The 24,672-nt window shown below is 36.0% G+C and overlaps 1 protein-coding gene across 20 annotated transcripts in view; it reads right to left on the bottom strand.

The window, feature by feature from the left end:
- Positions 1–24,672, bottom strand: part of ANKRD28 (ankyrin repeat domain 28) — a 191,740-nt gene that overhangs the window by 99,776 nt on the left and 67,292 nt on the right. The window lies entirely within an intron of this gene.

Raw genomic sequence — 24,672 nt, 5'->3', positions numbered from 1 at the left:
TCCTCTCTGCAAATCAATTTGAAGAAAAGGGAGAAATAAAACTGGCTAATTTTGAAAGAAAGAATTTATATATCATATTTTACTACAGTTAAACATTGAAAATTAGGTAATAAAATATTTCAGATTTCTTTCAGCAAAATGTATTAAAATTAAAAAGTGACGATCCCCTTAGACACAGTAATTCCATTTTAAGACTTTTTTTTTTAAAAGGCCTACATGTGTCCAGATAAATGATTAAGTATATTTATTGAATCACCATAGGAGGCAAAATGCTAGAAACAACTTAAATGTCTGCTAAATGATTACCTAAAATTATAAAACACAAACAAACTCTTAATCTTTATTTAACTGACTCACATGATTAACCAATATCCTTGGCTTCCTGAGTAAAATTAATAGATGACTATGGCACATTAAATATTCTGACTGGCAGTTTACCACTAACAAACCCATACAGTTCTGCCCCCATGATGGGGTATGTTTATCAAGGGTAAGCTGTGTTTGTTACCACAACTGAAGAATCAATAAAAGCAAACTACTGAAAAAAGGCAAGTACTATTGAATTGGGTATGGCTGAGATAATTGGAAACACTAAGGCAAACAGTAAACAGTAAAAACAGGGGTTTTGCCCTAAGCTTATTTCTTACGGGTCTAATTTCTCACATCAGCTACAGAAAGTCTAAACGGAAGTTACAGATAATGCACTCTTGAGTATGGTCTGAGCAAGGAAAAGAACACTGAACACCTACCTGTCAGTGGACTCCACATCCAATGAAAAAGCCTTGGCCTAACTTTAAAAAAAAAAAAGGCTGGAAATACAGTCACACTGAAATGCTCAGAGATCACATTTTAGAATTCCCAACTACCATATATCAGATGAGAGGTCTTCTAGTTGTACATCCACACAATGAAATACTGTGCTTCCAGTGTAAAATAAGAAGCAGACCTCAGTGTTCCTTATCAATGGAACAATCTCTAAAGCACAGCATTAAACGAAAAATGCAGGTTCAGAACCATTGTAGTTAAAAGGTTCTACATACACTTAGGCTTGAATATGTATGAAATATCTCTGGAAGAGTACTCAAAATATGAACACAGTAATCTTACCCCTGGGGAAATAAGTTTGTTGACTAGGGTCTGAGTGTGTAAGAGAGTTATTTTTCATTATTTGTAGTCTTCTACAGGTACATGTTTTACAAAGAAAAACAAAACAGAAAAAATTAAAAATAACTTATTCAATCAACTGAGAAGCATCGTAATAAAAATTCTAAAAATAATTTCCCATAACCAGGCATTTTGTAAGTACTAGGTGCTCATTAAAATTTTTTTTCTTAAGTCAGTTTAGTTTAGAAGTCATTACATCTCAATGTATTATTCCAAAATAATCCCAAATAGAATTATTAAATACACACCAGACTGAAGTTTTTGAACTCATTCAATCATATACTTTATATACTTTTTTAAAGTTTTACTTTAAGTTCTGGGATGCATGTGCAGAACGTGCAGGTTTGTTACACAGGTATACATGTGCCATGGTGGTTTGCTGCACCTATCAACCCATCATCTAGGTTTTAAGCCCTGCACGCATTAAGTATTTGTCCTAAAGCTCTCCCTTCCCTTGCTCCCCCACCCTGTGACAGGCTCTGGTGTGTGATGTTCCCCTCCCGGTGTCCATGTGTTCTCATTGTTCATCTCCCACTTATGAGTGAGAACATGCAGTGTTCAGTTTTCTGTTCCTGTGTTAGTTTGCTGAGAATGATGGCTTCCAACTTCAGCCACGTCCCTGCAAAGGACATGAACTCATTCTTTTTTATGGCTGCACAGTATTCCATGGTGTATACATGCCACATTTTCTTTATCCAGTCTGTCATTGTTTCCAAGTCTTTGCTATTGTGAATAGTGCTACAATAAACATACGTGTGCATGTGTCCTTATAGTGGACTGTCAATCATATACCTTTAAGGAAATACATTTTTCTTACAGCTCTTACATAAGTGCTATGAAAGGTATTTTATACATATGATTAGGACTACAAAAAGTGATTGCTTACTCTCCCCAAATAAAAACAAAAAACAGTTTTAGCTCTTACAGCAATTATCTTGAGAGACAGAAGGTGAAATACATTAAAAGTTCTGGCCTAAATAAGACCAATGATTGTTAATTACTCTGGGGTTGGGTCATAGGCATGAGCTGAGACAGTGCATTACTGAAGTGCTACACAGGTAGTCGAAACATGAGAGAATTTCTCTGTGGTGACGGAATGGTTCTGTATCTTGAATGTGCTAGTGGTTACACATGTGCCAAAATGCCGATTCATGCACAAAGCCATCACCACAATTACCACACACCACACACAACCCCTCTCCCCCAAATGAGTGCTTGCAACAACTGCTGAAATCAAATTAAGGTCTGTAGTCTAGTTAGTTGTATTGTGCCAATATCAATTTCCTGGTTTTGACAATGCACTAAAAGTTATCACCACTGAAGGAATCTCACGATGGAAACATCGCGCTGTGCTGTACCATCTGCAATTTCTGGTGTCTATAATTTCTTCAAAATAAGTGTTTAAAAAGTATTCAGAAGCACCCTGAATTATTCTTTAGTTTATATATTATGTTACAATGAACCTTAGAAGCAAGCTAAAAAAAAAAAAAAAAAAACACTAGGAAAGCTTAGATAACAGGAATAAAGGAGGCTGTGAGAAAAAGTATCTATGGTGGGATGCCAAGCTCAGGACAGGCAAAGGGTTAGATCCATGAGGTGACTTAAATTAAATCTGGAACTAAGACTGCATTTGTACATTTTCAGTGGAAGTTTTACCTTAATGCAGATTTCAAGATCAAGCTCTAAGAGGAAACATATAAAGTAGAATAATAGGGAAGTGAAAAGAAACAAATGACAAAGTGAAAGACAAATATTTGTTCAAGGCAAAATACTTAAAAGTGACTCAGAATTCATCCACTTTGGTTGGATTCAGTCACAACCTTTAGAGCAATGATACAGGTCTGTAATTCTGCCCTTGTCCAGGTCTTGAAAATGTTCATGTACACTAGCAATAACTCCTTAGGAAGACTAGTAGTAACAGCAAACAAAACAATTAACACTTACCTAGTGCTTACTTTCTGCTAGGACTGTTTTAAGCACTTACCAAATAGGGTTAAGTATGCAACTGTATCTCCTTATTTTACAGATAAGGAAATCAAAACAGAAAAGTTTAAGAAACTCATTCAAGATCATAGGAAGTGGCAGAATCAGACTCAAGCACAGATAGCTGGACTCTGAGGTGCATGCTGTTAATGTATTATGCTGCCTCTATTTATAATATTCCTCTACCAGCTTGATCACAGTCCACGTAAAACTAATCATTCTCCCTCAAAGCATTCTGTAGTCTGACTTCACTTTTTTCTCGTCAACAGCACAGTTTTCTTTGTATTCTTCTGTCCTTTCTCTATTTTTCCCATTTACACCTAATAGTCGCTCTCTTTCTTGCCCCTATCATGATGCTTTTTGCTTCCATTCCTATTGCTATCAGACTAAAACTTCCCTGATAAATATTTACATATCATCAATGCTCAGGTTATGGTCCCCAGAACTCAGGTGGACCTGGCTAGGACTTATCAGATCCACTCTTCTCTTGCGCCTTTATAAAATAAGTTTTGATTATCCTGCTGTCCTCGAGATCTGCACTCAGGGAAGCCTCATGGTGAACCTCAGTCTTAAGCTCTGTAAGATATTGGTGAATACCTACAGCTACTTCAAGCAAGATAATTCTGGCTTACTCTGGTACAGAAGTCATGCTTAGTACTCTTACAGCTATTTGGGAGAATATTCACATTGTGTTTTTAGTTAACGTCATTTTAAAATTTACTATCACCCTTCCAGGATCTTATTCTCAGACCACATCGGAGATCCAACAGGCTTACCTGCCAGCAGATAAGACTTGGAAGCAATTTCACTTTCACTATCTCACTTGCAACTCTGCTCAATCACCTTTACTGGCTGTTGTCACCATCACCAATCACCTCCATTCTGCCTCCTTAACCTCATATTCAAAAACTACTAACCAATAGCTGGAACCATAACAGACACAGAATACATGGCACATTTTCATCTGTACACATTCCCTCTGGCCAGAATGTCTTTCCACTACCCGAATTCCCTCTACTCTTCAAGGCCCAGTTCAGTTTCTATTTCTTTCACAAAGTCTTCAGGACCATGTCAGTCCACTGAGATTTATCCATCCTATACTCCTATTACAACATTATTATCTGTACCATATAAGGTGGCATTCTTGTTAATACTCAGTTTTGGGTTTATGTCATGGCTTCAAAATTTGGTAAAAAGTATCTAGAGAAAACAAACTGTCTATGTCCACATAATACCTGGCTTAAAGTTATGTACCTTATAGGCACTAGAAAGGATTTAACAAATTATGTTAGTGGACAACACTTGCCATGATTCAATGATATGCTAATGTGTTATAGGTTGTAGAAGACTTCCATAGTGATTTTGGGTATGAGAATGAAGCACATTTTAGAACTACCTCTAACAGACAACTGTAAAATAACTGTTAAAACCAGTTCCAAGATGTATGCTATGGTCCTTTTCCTCCAAGGCATACTTTGAAAACCTCTGTGGAACCTTAAAGTTTCAGATTATATGAAAAATCACTAGCATTTATCAGAGCAATGTAACTTTAAGGAAAAATTATAAATAGTACACATTTCTATTATCATCCTCAATAATTACTATTATTGAATACATATATATATTAGAAAGCATTACTAGGTACAGAAATCTAACTTAAACCAGTTTAGGCAAAATTGATTTACAGGAAGGACACTGAAGCAGCTACTGGAATTGAGCACTGAACAACCAAAATTGAGGAAAGGCAGGCATGTGGCTAAGTCATAAGAACAAATGAAATATAACACTTGAAATACTCAGGACTCTGTCTTTTGTCTCTGTTTCTTCTTTGCACATGAGCAGATTTTTCTGCCTTCACAGAACACTTTTTTTCATGGTAGGGAATAAGCCATCACAACACCTGACATTTACTCTTAGAACTTCAGCAGCCCAAGGAGAAGTCTCTTAATTCAATCTCCCAGAAGAATATCTGACTGGCTTAATTTGGTGCTCACCAAATTTGCTCATAAATTTAATGCTTACTTCTATATTAACTGAAAGTAGGGGATGATTAACATGGCAGTTCCTGTAGTAACTATGTATAATGTGGACAGCGTCTTAGAAAAGGAGAGTAAACCTGAAGATTTTTATTATGTGCAACCATTGCATAAAGCACTTAAAACATCTTATTTACTTTGTAAAATTATTGTACAGTTTATAGCATGCAACAAAATGATGAACATTGGATCAGTCTGCTTTGCATTGCTACAAAGGAATATCTGAGGGTGGGTGAATCTACAAAGAAAAGAGGTTTATTTGGCTTATGGTTCTACAGGCTGTGTAAGAAGCATGGCACCAGGCCAGGCACAGCGGCTTGTGCCTGTAATCCCAGCACTGTGGGAAACCCAGGCGGGCGGATCACCTGAGGACAGGAGTTGGAGACCAGCCTGGCCAACATGGTGAAACAACATCTCTACTAAAAATACAAAAATCAGCCAGGCATGGTGGTGGGCACCTGTAATCCCAGCTACTCAGGAGGCTGAGGCAGCAGAATCGCTTGAACCCGGGAGGTGGAGGTTGCAGTGAGCCAAGATCCCGCCACTGCACTCCAGCCTGGGTGACAGATCGAAACTCTCTCTCAAAAAAAAAAAAAAAAAAAAAAAAAAAAAGGGATGGCACCAGCATCTGCTTCTGGTGAGGGCCTCAGGAAGCTTACAATGGTGGCAGAAGGCGAAAGGAAAGCAGGGGTGTCACAAGGTGAAAAGAGGTATCGAGAGAGAAGAGTGGGTGCCAAGCTCTTTAAACAACCAGCTGTTGCATGAAGTAGGAGAGCTAGAACTCACATTTACTGCTGGGAAGGCACCAACCCATTTATAAAGGATCTGCCCCCATGATCCAAACACTTCCCATTAGACTCCACCTCCAAGATTGAAGATCACATTTCAACAAGAGATTTGGAGGGGACAAACATCCAAACGATATCATTTATTTTCAAAAGCACTTGAAACATTAAGATAAACCATATTCTGAGCCAAAACCAAACCTTAACACATTAAAATAAATCAAAATCATACAAAGTATGTTCTTTGGCCATAACAAAATTAAATTGGAAATAAATAACAGAAAGATAACCTGACAATTTGAAAAGTGCTAAGTATTTGGGATTCAAAGAATATTTCAGTAGTAAAGTAGAATAAATGTAGAAAACGAATTCTAAATAACTCATGTAAAGAGGAAGGCTCCAAGAACACTAGAAAAATATTTTGAATGGAATGAAAATGAATACAACACATTAAAATTTTGGGGATAAAGTTAAAGCAATAGAGAGCAATTTATGTATTAAATGTTTGTATCAGAAAAGGTGTCACTAATTTAAGCTTTCACTTAAACTAGAAAAAAAAGGGCAAAATAACCAGCAAAAAAAAAAAAGCAGGATGAAAATGACAAAGATGAAAACAAAACAAAAACAGAATATTAGTGAACTCAAAAGCTGATTCTTTGAAAAGATAAATATAATTAGTAATCTTCTAGTCAGAATGATCAAAGGAAAAAATAATCTGTATCAAAACTAAGAGGGGATTATCAATAAAATCCCCAAAACATAAAAAGATATTGAAGCCAACATTATTATCCTGATACCAAAACCAGACAAAGATATTACGAAAACACAAACAAAAACCAAAACAGAGATGAATATCCCCCATCAACACAGATGTAAATATCTTCAACTAAATATCAGCAAACTACATTCAGCAATATATGAAAAGGGTACTACATCACGACCAACTGGGGTTTATTCTGGGATCACAAGTCTTATTCAACTAGAACCAAATGGAGTAAATTCAACATATTAGCAGACTAATAAAAAGAAAGGTCATATAATCATCACATTTACCAAAACCCAGTATCTACTCATGATCTTTATTTATTTATTTATTTTTTTGAGACAGAGTCTCCCTCGGTTGCCCAGGCTAGAGTGCAGTGGCGCGATCTCAGCTCACTGCAACCTCCACCTTCCAGGTCCAAGCGATTCTCCTGTCTCAGCATCCTGAGTAGCTGGGATTACAAGCGCACACCACCACACACGGCTAGCTTATAATTTTTAAAACTCTTCAGCAAACTTAGAGGGGAATTTTCTTAACCCAATAAAGCGTATTTACAAAAATCTACAGCTGACAGGTAATTTAATGGTGAGAGTGAATGCTTTTTTTCTGAGATAGGAATGAGGCCAAAATGTCTACTCTCACCGCTCCTACTCAAGTACTTGTCAGTAAAATAAGGAAAAGCAAAAAAACTTATCAATTGAGAAAAAAGAAAGAAAAGTATATTTAGTCATAGATGGCATATTATTTATAAAGAAAATCCCAAGGAATCTTTAAAAAAAAAAAAAATCCTAGACTAAGTTTAGAAAAGTTGTTGAATGCAAGGTCAATATACAAAACCAACTATATTTCTTACTAGCAATTAATAAGTGAAAGTTATACTAAAAAAAGGTATCATTTACAATAGTATCAAAAGATAAAAAGAGAAGGAAAATAAATGCTTAAGTATAAATCTAATAAAAATTTGTAAGATTTGGGCCAGATGCAGTGGCTCACTCCTATAAACCCAGTACTATGGGAGGCTAAGGTGGGCAGATCACCTGAGGTTAAGAATTCAAGACCAGCCTGGCCAACATGGCGAAACCCTGCCTCTACTAAAAATACAAAAATTAGCTGCATGTGGTGGTGTGCGCCTGTAATCCCAGCTACTTGAGAGGCTGAGGCAGGAGAATTGCTTGAACCCAGGAGATGGAGGTTGCAGTGAGCCAAGACTGCACTCCTGCCTGGGTAACAGAGTAAGACTCCATGTCAAAAAAGAAAAAAAAATTGCAAGATTTGTATGCTGAAAACTACAAAACACCCCCCAAAAAATCAAACAACACCTAAGTAAATGATGAGAGATGCCATGTACATGAATTGGAAGACTCACTATTGCTAAAATGCCCGTTTTCCTCAATTTGATTTATAGATTCAATGCAATCACAATAAAAATCCTCACGGGATTTCTTGTAGATATTAAAAAGCTAAAATTTATGTCTAGAAATAAACCCACACAAATATGATTGATTTTTGACAAAGGCAAGTCAACGTATAATATTTTCAACAAACGGTCCTGGATAACCACATGACAAAAAACTAACCTCCATCTATACCTAACACCTAAAGCAAATGTTAACTTAAAAGGAATCATAGACCTATTTCCCAAATCTAAAATTATTATACTTAGGAGAAAACCGTGGGTTGCATAAAGAGCTCTTAGATGCAATACCAAAAGCAAAATCCATGAAGTTAATGAATTAAACTTCATCAAAATGAGACTTTACTTGTACTGAGAAAGACACAGTTAAGAGGATAAAAAGACAAAGCATGCATTGGGAGAAAATGCTTGCAAATCACAGATCTGACAGAGAACTTGAATTCAGAATATATAAAGAACTCTTAAAACTCTAAAATAAGAAAACCATCCAACAAAATATGGGCATTTAAATTATGCTGGGACAATGTGGTACCTATTTGGAAAAGAACGAAAACAAAAACCAAACCCAAACCACTATCTCACATTATATGTAAAATTTAACTGCAAATATATTATAAAACTAAATGTAAACAGCAAAATGTTAAAAGCACTCATATATAAATATGGAATATTATCTTTACAACTCAAGTTAGGAAAAGACTTCTGAAACAAGACATCAAAAGCATTAACTATTTTTTAAAAACTGAAAAACAAGGCATAAAAAATTAAGACCTCATGTTTAATGACACGATAAAGAATTTTGAAAAGACAAATTGGAATGGGAGAAGATATCTGTAACACATGGAGGTCAAAAAGGGCTCATATCCAGAATATAAAAAGACTTGCTGCAAATTAGGTAAGAAACAACTCAAAAATAGGCAGGAGATTTATTTATGTATTTATTTATTCTTCAGACAAAGTCTTACTCTGTCACCTAGGCTGGAGTGCAGTGGCATAATCTCAGCTCACTGTAACCTCCACCTCCAGGGTTCAAGCGATTCTCCTGCCTCAGCCTCCCGACTAGCTGGGACTACAGATGCCCACCACCATGTCTGGCTAATTTTTGTATTTTTAGTAGAGATAGTGTTTCACCATGTTGACCAGGCTGGTCTTGAACTCCTGACCTCAAATGACCCACACACCTTGGCCTCCCAAAGTGTTGGGATTACAGGCGTGAACCACCGTGCCCGGCCCAGGAGATTTAACAGGTACTTCATAAAAGAGACTGGCTATATGCATGTCTAATTAACATATAAAATGTGCCTGAAACTGTCATAAAAAAGCAAGCTAAAATAACATACAACTATGTAGGAGGAAAAATCAGTTTTTCCCTTCAACTCACACATCACTCTATACAAAACCAGTACTTGATGTGTGGAGGCTGTTTCCTCATGCAACAAAGCAATTCCCCGGAGGACACCAGCTGGGTGTACTCTAATTCCATTCAATCCTGACACTATCTACCTGAAGACAGCATCAGATCTCAAAGAGAGTGCTCAGTCCCAAAAGACTGCCCCTTACTTCAGATGCCAGTCCCTACTAGTAGATTTTCACCTATACTTCTCACCAACTGGCTACAAATTGAGGTGCCCACTATCTCCTTCTCAGGTTTGATTAGTTTGGTAGAGGACCTCGAATAACTCTGGGAACACTTTATTTATATTTACTGATTTATTAATAACACAAAAAAGGGTGCAGACGAACAGCCAGATGAAAGAGACGTATAAGGCACGCATCTTCCATGGAAGCACGTGCAACTTCCATTCCCTCTCTGGGTGCACCACCCTCCAGAACTGCCACATGTTCAGCTACTGGAAAATCCCTGAACCCCGTCCTTTTGGGCTTTTATAGAGGATTCATTACATAAGCATGATCAAACAAATGGCTACTGGTAGCCAACTCAACATGCAGTCCCTCTTCTTTCTCCAGAGATTGTGGGATGGGGGGTTTGAAAAGTTAAAGCCCTCTAATCATGCGTTGGTCTTTCAGGTGACAAACCCTCATCTTGAAGCTGAGAGGCCTCATAACCATAAAAAAGACACTTATCACCCCAGACATTCCAAGGGTTTTTTAGAAGCTATATGCTAGGAAACTGGACCTTGTCCAAATAAACACTTTACCATATCGTACACTACATACTTCGAAAACCAAGAATGTGGTCCAAAGATGTGGACCAGTAAGAATTCTCACACAGTGCTCATGGAAGTTTAAGTTGTTTAATATCACATTATCAAGTAAAGCTGAATATATGTATAGCCAAGTATTTATATTATAGAAATGCATGCTTATGTGTATCAGAAGACATGTTTACAAATAGTTGCATCGTTCAAAATAGAAACAAAATGTGAAACAACCCAATTACACATCAATAGCAGAATGGATAAACTGTGTTGGATGCCTTCAGTGGAATCAGGTAAATTTTTAAAACAAAATAGCGTTGCACAAAAGAACACAGACTCGAAGAATATATACTGTATATCTATTTGATTCAAAATATGCAAAACTAAATTGTATTGCTTAGGGAAGAATAAGTAGGTGGCAAAATTATAAAGAAAACCAAAAGAGACTATTATAGAAATTTACTGGTTACACTGAGGGGTGGGGTGGAAAGTTTTGATCATAAAGTGGTCACCAACAAGAGCACTTCTGAGGTGCTAACGATGTTTTCTGATCCGGGGCGTGGTTACATTTACATATTCATTAAATTGTACATTTGTTTTATATAATTTAAGTTTATTATATTTCCTAATTTTAAAAAGGTTAAAAGGAGGAGGAAAGAGTTGGTTATGAAAGTGTACCCATTCTTCCAACGTATCAATTAAAACACATCTGAATTAAGAGGTAAAATATATCAAAGAATTGACAGAAGAAAGGCTCTGAAATATTTCCAGCCTAAGAACAGTAGTTTCTCTTGTTGATTTAGGAAGTTTTGTTCTCCTGAACTAACGCTCAAAATGAAAAAAAGTCACCTAAAACTGAAAAAACTACTTTATCCTTTATATACTCATGTCCCCTCCCTAAGCACCAATTTGGTTCCACATGGAATCAGGAATAAAAGTAGAAATTTTATTACCAGAGATCTGTGCAACGCAATCTTGGGGTGGGGCGGGGGGGAAGTAATCTAGTTTCTGTGCAAATAAAACCCCAAACCCTCACTGTACATATTTATCTTCCAAACCAATGATGAAACTTTGACCTACAGTATTTGTAACTGTTATTTCTCATATACAGAGACACATGTGTTCTAAATGATGAGTTTATTATTTTTTGAGCTAGTCAAGTGTCAGCTGCCCAAGTACAATTAAGCTAAACAGGCTTCTTTCAATAAACTTGAAACAGAAAGAGTGAAACAAAACACATGTGTACCCGAAATATGGAGAATGGCAGTATTCTCTTATGAAATAATAAGTTTGTTATCATTTGCAGTTTTCTGTTTATGGTCTGTCAGAGCATTGACTTCAGAGGGGCAACCTGGACAGCTGACTACTCCCATCACCAAAACCAAAGTATAAACACACACACACACACCCTCTCCGCCCTACCCCTCTCAATACCCATACATAATATAATCAAATACCTTTAGATTATAAACTTGCTAAAGTCAGGGGCTATGTCTTGTTTATATTCATTCACTTTTAACACTTATTAAATAGCTACTATTTATCATACTCTGAGTATAAAAACAGGGAATAAGTCAAACAAGATTCCTATCTCCAGAGTTAGAGCCATTGAACGTGAAACAAGTCAATTAATATGATGACTGTTACAAGGGAGAAGTTCAGAGTGCTATGGACACCTATTAGGCTGATATAATACCAGCTGGGAGACCAGCAAAGCAGTTCCAGAAAAATATACTTATGTATGATATTAATTTTCTATTGCTGCATAACAAATTACTAAAAGTCCAACAGCTTAAAACAAATCATCTTTTAGTTCACAGTTTTAAGGGCAGTAATTCAGGCATGGTGTGACTGGGTTCTCTGCTGAGGGTTACACAAAGCTGAAATCAAGGTGTTGATGGGCTGTGTTCTCACCTGGAGGTCTGACTAAAAGGAAAAAAAAAATCTGTTTTTTGGCTCATTCAGGCAATAGTCAGTTCTTTGTCCTTGTAAGACCTCCATTTTCCTTTCCCGGTTGTCAGCCAGAGGTCACCCTCCAGTAGCAGAGAATGTCTGAGTTCTTACCATATGGCTCCCTCCATCTTCAAAGTCAGTAACAGAGAATATCCTTCACATCAAATCCCTCTCATATTTCTAATCTCCTACTCCCTTTGTTCTTAACTCTAGACCCAGATTTAGAGTTCATGTGATTAGGGCAGACCCATCTAGATAACCTCACTTACCTAGAGTCAGCTTTATGCTCTGCCAGATGACATAAACTAATCAGGAATGAGACCTGATGCTTTGGCTCTGTGTCCCCGCCCAAATCTCATCTTAAATTGTAATAATCCCTACGTGTCAAGGATGGGACTACGTGGAGGTAACTGAATCATGGGGGGCAGTCTCCCCCATGCTATTCTCATGATAATGAGTGAGTCTCAGGAGATCTGATGGTTTTATAAGTATATGGCATTTGCCCTGCTGGCAATCATTCTCTCTCCTGCCGCCCTGTGAAGAGGTGCCTTCTGCCCTGATTGCCATGACTGTAAGTTTCCTGAGGCCCCCGCAGCCAAGCAGAACCGTGGGTCAATTAAGCCTCTTTTTTAATAAATTACCCAGTCTTGGGTATTTCCTCATAGCAGTGGGAGAACAAACTAATACAATACCCTATCATGCTTACGATACCAGAAATCATACAGGGGACCATCTTAAAAGTCTGCCTACCATAAACTGCAGCCTGAAGAATAAACATAAGCTTAAGATGAGGCAAAGGAAAAGGAAGAGAATGCAGGTACAACTGATAATCTGATATAAGGAAATAACATTAAAAAGCAGGGAGAAGAAATTATGCATGATTGGACTTGCCTTCACAGGACCCAGCATAGTAACTGGCATATATTACTAGTCAAGTGAATAAACCAACATACCAAGGTTTATCAAATTAAACAAGCAAGTATTTACTAAGCTTACATGCTTATAGCTAGAAGAGAAAAGGTAAGAAATTACTAATGCTAAGCCACTAGATAGAATTGAGAGGTGACACGCCAGGGGAGACAATATGGACAAAAAACTAAAATTGACATAAAGAAAACTGGGTTCTTAAGTGTCTTTGAGATCTTGGAAAGTGACCAAACGGAAGCGACCAAATCAAATAATTCCAAGGGCCTTAGTTTTGCCTCATCTGTAACAGAGCTGATTAACTACTTAATCTTTAAGATCCCTTTCCAGTGCTGACTATCTACAATATGGAAGGCACAGTTCTTGCCCCAGGACAAATTCCCTGCAGGTATTTTACAATCTAGTTATTAATTCATGTTGTAATCTAGACATTGCTCTATAATAAAACATAAAAACAGACAGCATCCTACTCTAAGTACTGAACGTATTCCATTCTACAAATTTAGCAGTAATCAGATACTTATAAGGCTTACTTGCTTTTTATAGCATAGTAAAACCCTAAAATTACACATCAATAACAGGTCCTGTAAAGGCCAAAAATGGCAGGCCCACAGCTAACATCACACTTGACAGTACAAAGTTGAAAGCTTTCTTCTAAGATGAGGGACAAGAATGCTGCCCACCCTCACCACTCCTATCCACCAGAGTGCTGCAAGTCCTAGCCAGAACAATTAGGCAAAAGAAAGAAGTAAAAGGCATCCTAATAAGAAAGAAGGAAATGAAATTGTATTTGCAGACAAGATCTTACACAGAGAAATCCCTAAAGCCACACCAAAAAACGACTGAAACTGACAAATGAATTAAGTTGCAAGATACAAAATCTACATCAAAAAAAAATCACTAGCCTTTGTATATACTAACAACAAACTATCTAAATAGGAAATGAAGAAAACAATCCTATTTATAATAGCAACAACCAAAAAAAGTAAAATATTTAGGTGAAAATTTAACCAAACAGGCAAAAGATCTGTATACTAAAAACTATAAAACATTAATGAAAAAAATTGAAGAAAACACAAATAAATGAGAAGATATACTGTGTTCATGAACTAAAAAATTAGTATTGTTAAAATGTCCATATTACCCAAAGCAATACACAAATTCAGTGCAATCCTTATCAAAATTCCAATGTAATTTTTCACAGAAAATAGAAAAAACAACCCTTAAATTCATATGAAAAAATAAAAGACCACGAATGGCTAAAAACAATAACCAGTGAAAAGAACAAAGCTGGAGGCATCACATCACTGATTTCAAAATATATTATAAAGCTACTGTAATAAAGACAGCACAATATTGGCATAAAAACAGACAGAGTGACCAATGGAACAGGATAGAAAGCCCAGAAATAAATCCACTCATTTATGGTCACTTGATTTTTGACAAAGGTGCCAAGAACACACAATGTAGAAAGAACAGCCTCTTCAATAAAAGATGTTAGGAAAACTGGATATCCACATGCAGAAGAATGAAACTGCATTCTTATCTCATACCATATACAAAAATCAGCTAAATATACATTAAAGACTTAAATATAAGACCTGAAATTATAAAACTACAAACAAGGGGGGAAGCACCACAACAATGGTCTGGGCAATATTTTTTTGGATATGACTTGAAAGCACAAGCAACAAAAACAAAAACTGGCAAATCGGACTGCATTAAATGAAAAAACTTTTGCACAGAAAAAAAAATCACATATATATATTAGCGAACCATATATTTGAGAAAGAATTTATATTCAAAGTATATAATAAACTCAACTCAAAAGCAAGAAAACAACCTGATTAAAAGAGATAAAGGACCTGTCATGATTAATTTTAGGTGTCCATTTGACTGAATTAAAGGATACTTAGATAGCTGGTATGGCATTATTTCTGTAGAAATCCATGAGGATGTTTCTGGAGGAGACTGGCATGTGAGTCAGTGGACTCAGTGGGGGAAGATCTGCCCTCATTGTGGGCAGGCCTGGATGGAACAAAAAGGTGAAGGAAAAAAAATATCACAAACAATAAGTGAGGTGATGGATATATTAGCTTGATTTAATCATCCCACATTGTATACATACACCAAAATATTACATTGTACTCTACAAATATACACAATTATCATTTGTCAATTAAAACTAATATTAATAATAAAAAGTAGAGGTGATGCCATCTATGACTGGACAATTTTAATCATCAAATGCAATCCAACTGTTTGGTAGGCTAATGTTTACAGTTTCTATTCCAAAAATACTGCTGGAATACAAAAGAAAATTACCATTCCACAAAATATGTAATGTGTAAGTCTGATCAGTGGAATGTCAGTTGCTTCAATCAATAAAATTCTTAATGCTGTATACAAAGTTTTGTTGTTGTTGTTGTTGCTGTTTTTAATTCCCTGTGAGTTTAGGAGACAGTCTGGAGTGAACAAAGGGGCTGGAATTCTCAGGATAGAGCAAGAGAGGAGAAAGAATTACATGGATATGCTGCTATAAAGACACATGCACACGTATGTTTATTGCAGCACTATTCACAATAGCAAAGACTTGGAATCAACCCAAATGTCCATCAGTGACAGATTGGATTAAGAAAATGTGGCACATATACACCATGGAATACTATGCAGCCATCAAAAAGGATGAGTTTGCGTCCTTTGTAGGGACATGGATGCAGCTGGAAACCATCATTCTTAGCAAACTATCACAAGAACAGAAAACCAAACACCGCATGTTCTCACTCATAGGTGGGAACTGAACAATGAGATCACTTGGACTCAGGAAGGGGAACATCACACACAGGGGCCTATCATGGGGAGGGGGGAGAGGGGAGGGATTGTATTGGGAGTTATACCTGATGTAAATAATGAGTTGATGGGTGCAGCACACCAACATGGCACAAGTATACATATGTAACAAACCTGCACGTTATGCACATGTACCCTACAACTTAAAGTATAATAATAATAAATAAATTAAAAAAAAAAAAAAGAATTACATGGAGAGACTCCCAAGGATCTGCAGAATCTCCCTTTCAGTACTCAACTGAGCACTGAGTGAGAAAGGAGTGTAAGAATACTACCTGAAGCTGGTGAAAGAAACAGCAGTGTTTTTCAACCTTTTTTCCCTTACTACCCTTTTCTGACAGTTTTTCCTAATCGTTTCCCACGAAATTTCAATACCACTGTATTTCTAAGTTATGCACTTTGGCCCTTTAGAGGACCACAAATCATCGGAATATGTAAGATTTTTCATATACATACATACCCACAAAGAATCTATTTTCTCTCAATTAGGAGTGATATCACCTCCAATGAGAACGACGGATCGCAGAGAACAGAGTGTTCTGTTCCAACTAGCCAGTTAGGGAAAACTAGTAATTCCTGCAGCATGGAGTAGAGTACTCAGGAGAAATTTGTTTCAGTAGTAGAGAATAATTAGGCTATTTTAAAATTAAATAAAACACCATTTACATTAGGATAAAAAATTATAAAATACAGATAAATCTTGACAAAAGACATTTATAATGAAATTACAAAATAATGGTGAGAGAAATTAATAAACTTTGTCATATACTTTGCAACATACACAAATATTAAGTCAAAACAGACAGCACATTTAAATGTGCAAACTCTGAAAGAGCCAATCCTTCAAGATGAATCCTGAGTGGCTAAGTGGAACTAAATTTCAAACAAAGTCAAGCAACCATTTGGTAATTAGAGGTTACACACATACTGAGTGTTCAGGGGAAAATGTCATACTCACTAAACTTTGGGACTTTCATAGTTGTCTGTTCCTGTGTATGATACCCGAATCAATCAACAGATCAATCAACAGACTGATCTGCGCCGAACCATCAGAACTCAACAAGTTTCAAACAATCAGAACTAAGTAAGTTTGTATCCCTCATTTGCACAAGCAGATCAGAGTGGGAACCTGGGCGAGAACTTTTGCCATCAAAGACAAACGTTCTCTTGGTTCTCTTAGAACACACCTTTGTTTTGTACAGAAGGCTGCATTTTCCTGGTGTACAAACTGTTAGCTGGCATAAAGCCTCTTTCCTTTTTGAAAGAAAATCCTTTTCAGTGAATTTGTTGATAAATGTGAAACTTAAAACTATAAAACTTCTGGAAGATATGAGCAAAAACAAAATAACAATAGGACAGTTTTTTTTTTTTTAAGATACAACACCAAAACCAAGGTCCATAATATAATAAATTGATAAATGTGGATGTCATCAAAATAAAACTTGAGCTTTTGAAAAACACTCTTAAGAGAATGAAAACACAGCCAAAGATCGCGGACTTGTTTCCAGAACATATAAAAGAACTCTGAAAACTCAAGAGTAAGAAAACAATCCAATTAAAAAACTTGCAAGAACATTTGAAAAGACATTTCACTAAAGATATATGGACTGACAAGATCATGAAAAGATGCTCAACATCATTCATTATTATAGAAATACAAATTTAGACCAAATTGAGATATTACTATTACTAAAATGTTTAAGATTTTAAAAGACCAAATATTTGTGAGAATGTGGAAAATTTAGGATTCTCATATCCTGCTGGTGAGAACGTAAAATAATACAAACAGTTTGGTAAACAGTTGGTCAGTTTCTTAAAAAATTAAGCATGTATATTCAACCATTCCACCACTAGACATTTACACAAGAGAAAAAAAAAGCACCCTCTGTCCTAAAACCATAGGTATGTACATGGTCTTTTCTTACAGCTATTCACAGTAACTAGTGTTGGAGCCCACAACCCTCGATCCCCATCTCAGGTGTATCTACCCAGCTTTCAGCTGGCTTGTATGGAACATGGAGTGAAGGTGGGGGCAGGCATGAGAGAAGAACCAACTCAGCTTTCTCCCAGGAGAGAAATGACACCTCCCTCCAGCTCTGTGTAGCCAGTGCCTCTAGATTCCAGTTTCAAATTTGTAAATTTTCTTCATCAATGTTGAGGTTTCTCCCAAGATCCATAACCAAGTATATGTCCTATGTCACTATGACTAAATGATTACTACGGTGGTCCTGAAACAAAGAAGGTATTATCCACTGGAACCAGCAGTTTCAAAATACAGGTTCAAAATACAGAAATTTGTATTCCACTCAGGTATTTATTTTTAGTAAGCATGTTATATGTGAGTTCTGATTTTCCTTTTTCATTCCCAATGTATTTTAGGAGTCAGTCCATATTAGTCTATAGAGACTTTCTTCATTCTTTATAACTGTATTTCATAGCATAATTTATTTAACTAGCAGAACTTTCCCTCTTAGAGGGCATTTGGGTTATTATTAATCCTGTTCATTGGTAACAAATGGGATCTTTTCATCAAGTTAACAAAAATTCTACTTCAATGGACAAGCAAAAAATTTTAAATTTATTATCTGTTATTAAATATATTATTAACTTCACAGACTACCTTTCCTCTAGGTTCAGTGTTTAAAGCAATTTTAGTGCATATGTTTATATGAATTGGTGGAAGGTAAATACTGGCATTTTCTATAAAGCTCAAGTATCAATACTTGCATACTCAGAAATATGCTGATGATTATTTATACTTACACAGATATTGATAGTTATATGGTATGGCAAAAATATGATAAATTATGTCCTAAATTTCAAACTGAAATGAAGTAACTTTGGTCTGAAAGGTCTCAGCTAGTGCCTCAGCCTATTTTTTAAACACTTTTATTGAGATACAATTGATGTGTACTTCTCTCTCAACAATATGCTTTATTTCTCCAGTTACTATTAAGTTGGACACAGGTTCAAATTCCCATTCTGCTATACTGATTTTGCAGAAGGTTAATTTTTGTGAATTTTAGTAGAAACATTAACCTGTCAACTTTACAAAACTGTTGTACAAGTTAAATTGAGTAGTATAAAATGGCTTATGCCTATGTCTCAAAAGTAAAGTTCTACAATTAACACCAATTTTAACACTCTTAATAAAAAAATTGTATGTATAGAAAATAATTTTCTTATAAAGAATCAAAGTTTTCCTCTAAAATGTGGTATCATTAATATTTCAGATTAACTTATTTGGGTTCCACTACATGGCATTAAGTTCTAGTAAATCTTAGGGAAAGGCATTTATTATTTTGGTCACAAAATTCTAAAAACACAAATAAAAGCTTCTGGGCAAAAGCAAGAGGTCACTGAAAGTCACTTAGAATTTTTAGAATATCCTGAATTTGGAGTGGGGAAAGACTGTGAAGATCATTAATGTAACCCTACACATTTACAAAAAAAAGAAAAGAGAAAAAAAAAAAGGAAAAGTGAGGGTTGAAGTTAACAGGATTCACTCAACTTGTATAGCCAATAAGGGTAAGAAGATATGAAAATCTAGGTCTTTCAACTGCTTTGCTGGTGATTAGTTTAGAGTAGTCTTGTAACCAATGGAACTTTAGGAAGGAATTTTGTGGGGACTCTGGAAGAGATGTTTTAAGATAGCCGGGCGAGGTGGCGGGCGCCTGTAGTCCCAGCTACTCGGGAGGCTGAGGCAGGAGAATGGCGTAAACCCGGGAGGCAGAGCTTGCAGTGAGCTGAGATCTGGCCACTGCACTCCAGCCTGGGCGACAGAGCGAGACTCCTTCTCAATAAAAAAAAAAAAAAAAAGTACAGAAGAGTCCCTATTCCACTCTCTTTGGTTGTTTCTCATAAGTACACGATGCAGCAGTCATCTCTTTATTATAAGAAAGCCAAGTGTTTCACAGAGAAGCTCACCCAGAGCTCTGACATTGCTGTTTTAACCCCAAATTACCATGCTCTAGATTAAATTATTACAACAAGCAAAACACCTCTATTTATTCAGGTAGTCAAAAGTATCTGTGGCCAAAAGCCGCCAAATATAAAACTCTAGTATTTGCTAGTGAAACTATGTTACATGACTTCTACCATAGAAGACTTTATGTCATACCAAATAATATGAATCTATAATTTTTTTAAATTAAAGTTTTGTTAAAAATCTATTAGGGAAAAAAAAAGTTGACTTAAAAAAATAAAATTGACAAACCTTTAGCCAGACTAAGATAAAAAGAGAAGATTTGAATAAAATCAGAAATGAAAAAGGAAACATTACGACTTATTTGCAGAATTCCAAAGGCTTGTTAGTGGTTACTGTAAGCAACAACTATATATGCTGATAAACTGGAAAATGTAGAAGAAATGGACAAATTCCTAGACACACACAACCTACCAAGACTGAAACAAGAGGAAATCCAAAACCAGAACAGACCAATAACAAATAATGAGATCAAAGCTGTAATAAAAAGTCTTCTAGTAAAGAAAAGGCCAGGACACAATGGCTTTACTGCTGAATTCTAACAAACATTTAAAAAAGAAAGTAATACCAATCCTACTCAAAATATTCTAAAAATTAGAGGAGGGAATACTTCCAAATTCATTCAAGGCCAGTATTACCCTGATACCAAAACCAGACAAAGACACATTAAAAAAAGAAAACTACAGGCCAGTATCTCTGATGAATATTGATGCAAAAATCCTCAACAAAATACCAGCAAACTGAATTCAACAATGTATTAGAAAGATCATTCATCATGACCAAGCGGGATTTATCTCTGGGATGCAAGGATGGTTCAAAACACACAATTAACAAGATACATCATATCCAAAAAATAAAAATAAATAACCATATGATCATTTCAACTGATGCAGAAAAAACATTTGATTAAAAAATTCAACATTCCTTCATGATAAAAACCCTCAAAAAACTGGATATGGAAGGAATATACCTCAACATAATAAAAGCCACATATGACAGACCCACAGCTAGTATCATACTGAATGGGGAAAAACTGAAAGTCTTTCCTCTAAGACCTGCAACACAACAACGATGCCCACTGTCACCACTGTTATTCAACATAGTACTGGAAGTCCTATCTAGCGCAATCAGACAAGAGAAAGACATAAAGGGCACACAAATTGGGAAGGAAGAAGTCAAATTATACCTGTTTGTTGGTGATATAATCTTATATTTGGAAAAACCTAAACATTCCACAAGAAAACTAGAACTGATAAATTCAGTAAAGTTCCAGAACACAAAATCAATGTACAAACATCACTAGCATTTCTATATGCCAACAGTGAACAATGTGAAAAAGAAGTTAAAAAGTAAACCTGTTTACAATAGCCACACATAAAATTAAATACTTTGGAATCAACCAAAGAAGTAAAAGATCTCTATAATGGAAAAAATAAAACACGAATGAAGAAAATTGAAGAGGATACCAAAAAATGGAAAAATATTCCATGTTCACGGACTGGATGAATCAATACTGTTAAAATGTCCACACTACCCAAAGCGATCTACAGATTCAATGCAATCCCAATCAAAATACCAATGACATTCTTCACAGGAATAGAAAAAATACTAAAATTTATATGGAACCACAAAAGACCCAGAATAGCCAAAGCTATTCCAAGCAAAAAGAACAAAACTGGTGGATTCCCATTATCTAACTTCAAATTATGCTACAGAGCTATCGTAACCAAAACAGTATGGTACTGTCATAAAAACAGACACATGTACCAATAGAACAGAATAGAGAACCCAAAACCAAATCCAAACACCTACAGCGAACTCATTTTTGACAAAGGTGCCAAGAACATACACTGGGAAAAGATAGTCTCTTTAATAAATGGTGCTGGGAAACTGGATAATCACATGCAAAATCATGAAACTAGACCCCTATCTCTTGCCATACACAAAAATCAAATCAAAATGCATTAAACACCTCAAACTGAATCTAATACAAGAAAACAGTGGGGAAAATCTCCAGGACATTAGTCTGGGCAAAGATTTCCTGAGCAACAGACCACAGGCACAGGCAACCAAAGCAAAAATGGACAAATGGGATCACATCAAGTTAAAAACCTTCTGCACAGCAAAGGAAGTAATCAACAAAGTGAAGAGACAACCCACAGAATGGGAGAAAATATTTGCAAACTACCCCTCTGACAAGGGATTCATAACCAGAATATAAGGAGCTCAAACAACTCTACAGGAAAAAAACCCAATAATCTGATAAAAAATGGGCAAAAGATCTGAATAGACATTTCTCAAAAGAAGACACACAAATAGCAAAAAGGTTCTTAACATCACTATCATCAGCGAAATGCAAAACTCAAAGAGATATCATCTTGTCCCAGTTCAAATGGCTTTTATCCAAGAGTCAGGCAGTGTGAGGATGTGAAGAAAAGGGAACCTTTTACACCATTTGTGGGAATGTACAACCACCAAGGAGAACGGTTTGGAGGTCCCCCAAAACACTAAACACAGAGCTACCATATGATCCAGCAATCCCACTGCTGTGTATATATCCAAAATAAAGGATATCAGAATATCAAAGAGATATCTGCACTCCTGTTGCAGCACTGTTTACAATAGCTAACATTTGGAGGCAATCTAAGTGTCCATTAACAGATGAATGGATAATGAAAATGAGGTACATACACAATGGAGTACTGGTCAGCCATAAAGAAAGACCTAGTCATTTGCAACAACATGGATAGAATTGGAGATCATTATGTTAACCGAAATAAGGCAGGCACAGAAAAACAAACATCACATGTTCTCACTTATTTGTGGGATCTGAACATCAAATCAATTGAACTCACGGATATAGCATAAGGATGGTTACCAGAGGCTGGGAAGAGTAGTGGGGGGTTAAGTGGGAGGTGGGGATGGTTAATGGGTACAAAAAAAACAGAATGAATAAGACCTACTATTTGATAGCACAATAGGGTGACTAGAGTCAATAACAACTTAATTGTATATTTTAAAATAACTTAATGTAATTGGAATGTTTGTAAATCAAAGGATAAATGCTTGAGGGGATGAATACCTCATTCTTCATGATACGATTATTTCACATTATATGTCTGTACCAAAACATCCCATGTACCCCATAAATATAGACTTCTACTATGTAACCACAAATTTTTTTTAAAACCCACTAAAATAAAAAGAAAAATCTATTTGGTGTGTTACTAAGAAAGGTGCTGTTTAGTGGTCTACAAAATTCAAAATTTCAGAGTGTGACTAAAGAAACTAATCTAAAATTATACAATGACTATTTAATGGTAGAAAAATAAATCTGAACTTATATCCATTCTAAAAATGTATAAAAACAACTTCAAAAAACTTAAGAGAAACTTGAGTTTCAAAAAGTCCAGTGTTATTCTCCAAATACTTATTTAAATAAATTTACTTTGGAAAAATACCACAGTCACACTGACATAAAGCTTAAAAATATTTTATTACCAATTAAAAGGGCATTTAACACCCACTGCCTTTTAAAACCCCATATGATTCCTTATCAAACAAAATCATAAGATATTTACCATCTTAAATTCAAATAACGGCCAAAAAGTTAATAAATCTTGACTTTAAGGCAACACTCTCAACTACTAAGAAATGGTCATGAGAGAAAAGGCCTAAAGGCAATCATAAAAGTTGTTGTCAAAAACCTCTGTATCACTGAAGACAATGTTAGAGTCACTCTCAAGAAAGGACTACTGATGAATGAGCTGATGCTCTCAACGACTCTGAATATTTTTTAAATTTAGGATAAATTAATTAAATATAACATAAAAGTAATGTTAGCTGTAATAAACTTTGTTATGATGGAGAAATTGGCCCTGGTAAATGGAATTACAGTTCAAACTTTCTAACCAAGGTAGTATTTGTCAGTACTATTAAAATAAAACCAAAACAACAAGAAAACCTTAGGAGTTAAATGGAACAGAAAACATGTTTTCCACCTTTTCGTGCATCTATATACCCTTTTTGCTATTTTCTTAGAAATGCACACTCTTCAGTATACCCTGGGTAAAGTGACCAGACACTCCATTTAAAACAAACCATGGCCAGGCGCAGTGCCTCACGCCTATAATCCCAGCACTTTGGGAGGCCAAGGCGGGCGGATCACCTGAGATCAGGAGTTTGAGACCAGCCTGGCCAACATGGTGAATGAAACTCTGTCTCTACTCAAAACACAAAAATTAGTTGGGCGTGGTGGCAGGTGCCTGTAGTCCCAGCCACTCGGGAGGCCGAGGCAGGAGAATCGCTTGAACCTGGGAGGTAGAGGTTGCAGTGAGCTATCATGCCACTGCACTCCAGCTGGGCAACAGAGCCAGACTCTGTCTCTAAATACATACATACATACATATGTCCTGAATTAGGTGCATGTTTCCAACTAAATATAAACTTGAAGTCAATTCACTTAGAAAAAGCTTTAAAAAATATATAATGACAGCATTCTGTTCATTACCCAATGTTAAAATTAACAACAGTTTTAGCCAATGCCTCAAATCTATTCAGATAATCCATTGTTTTAAAAATAAGCTAAAACCTTTTTGTATCTACCTAAGTGGTCACAGCAGTATTGTATCAAGAAAAAAAAAAGGAGGAAAGATG

Source organism: Macaca mulatta, chromosome 2 (genome assembly GCF_049350105.2).
Source record: "Macaca mulatta isolate MMU2019108-1 chromosome 2, T2T-MMU8v2.0, whole genome shotgun sequence".
Taxonomy (NCBI): Eukaryota; Metazoa; Chordata; class Mammalia; order Primates; family Cercopithecidae; genus Macaca; species Macaca mulatta.
This window is presented reverse-complemented; position numbering and strand designations above follow the sequence as displayed.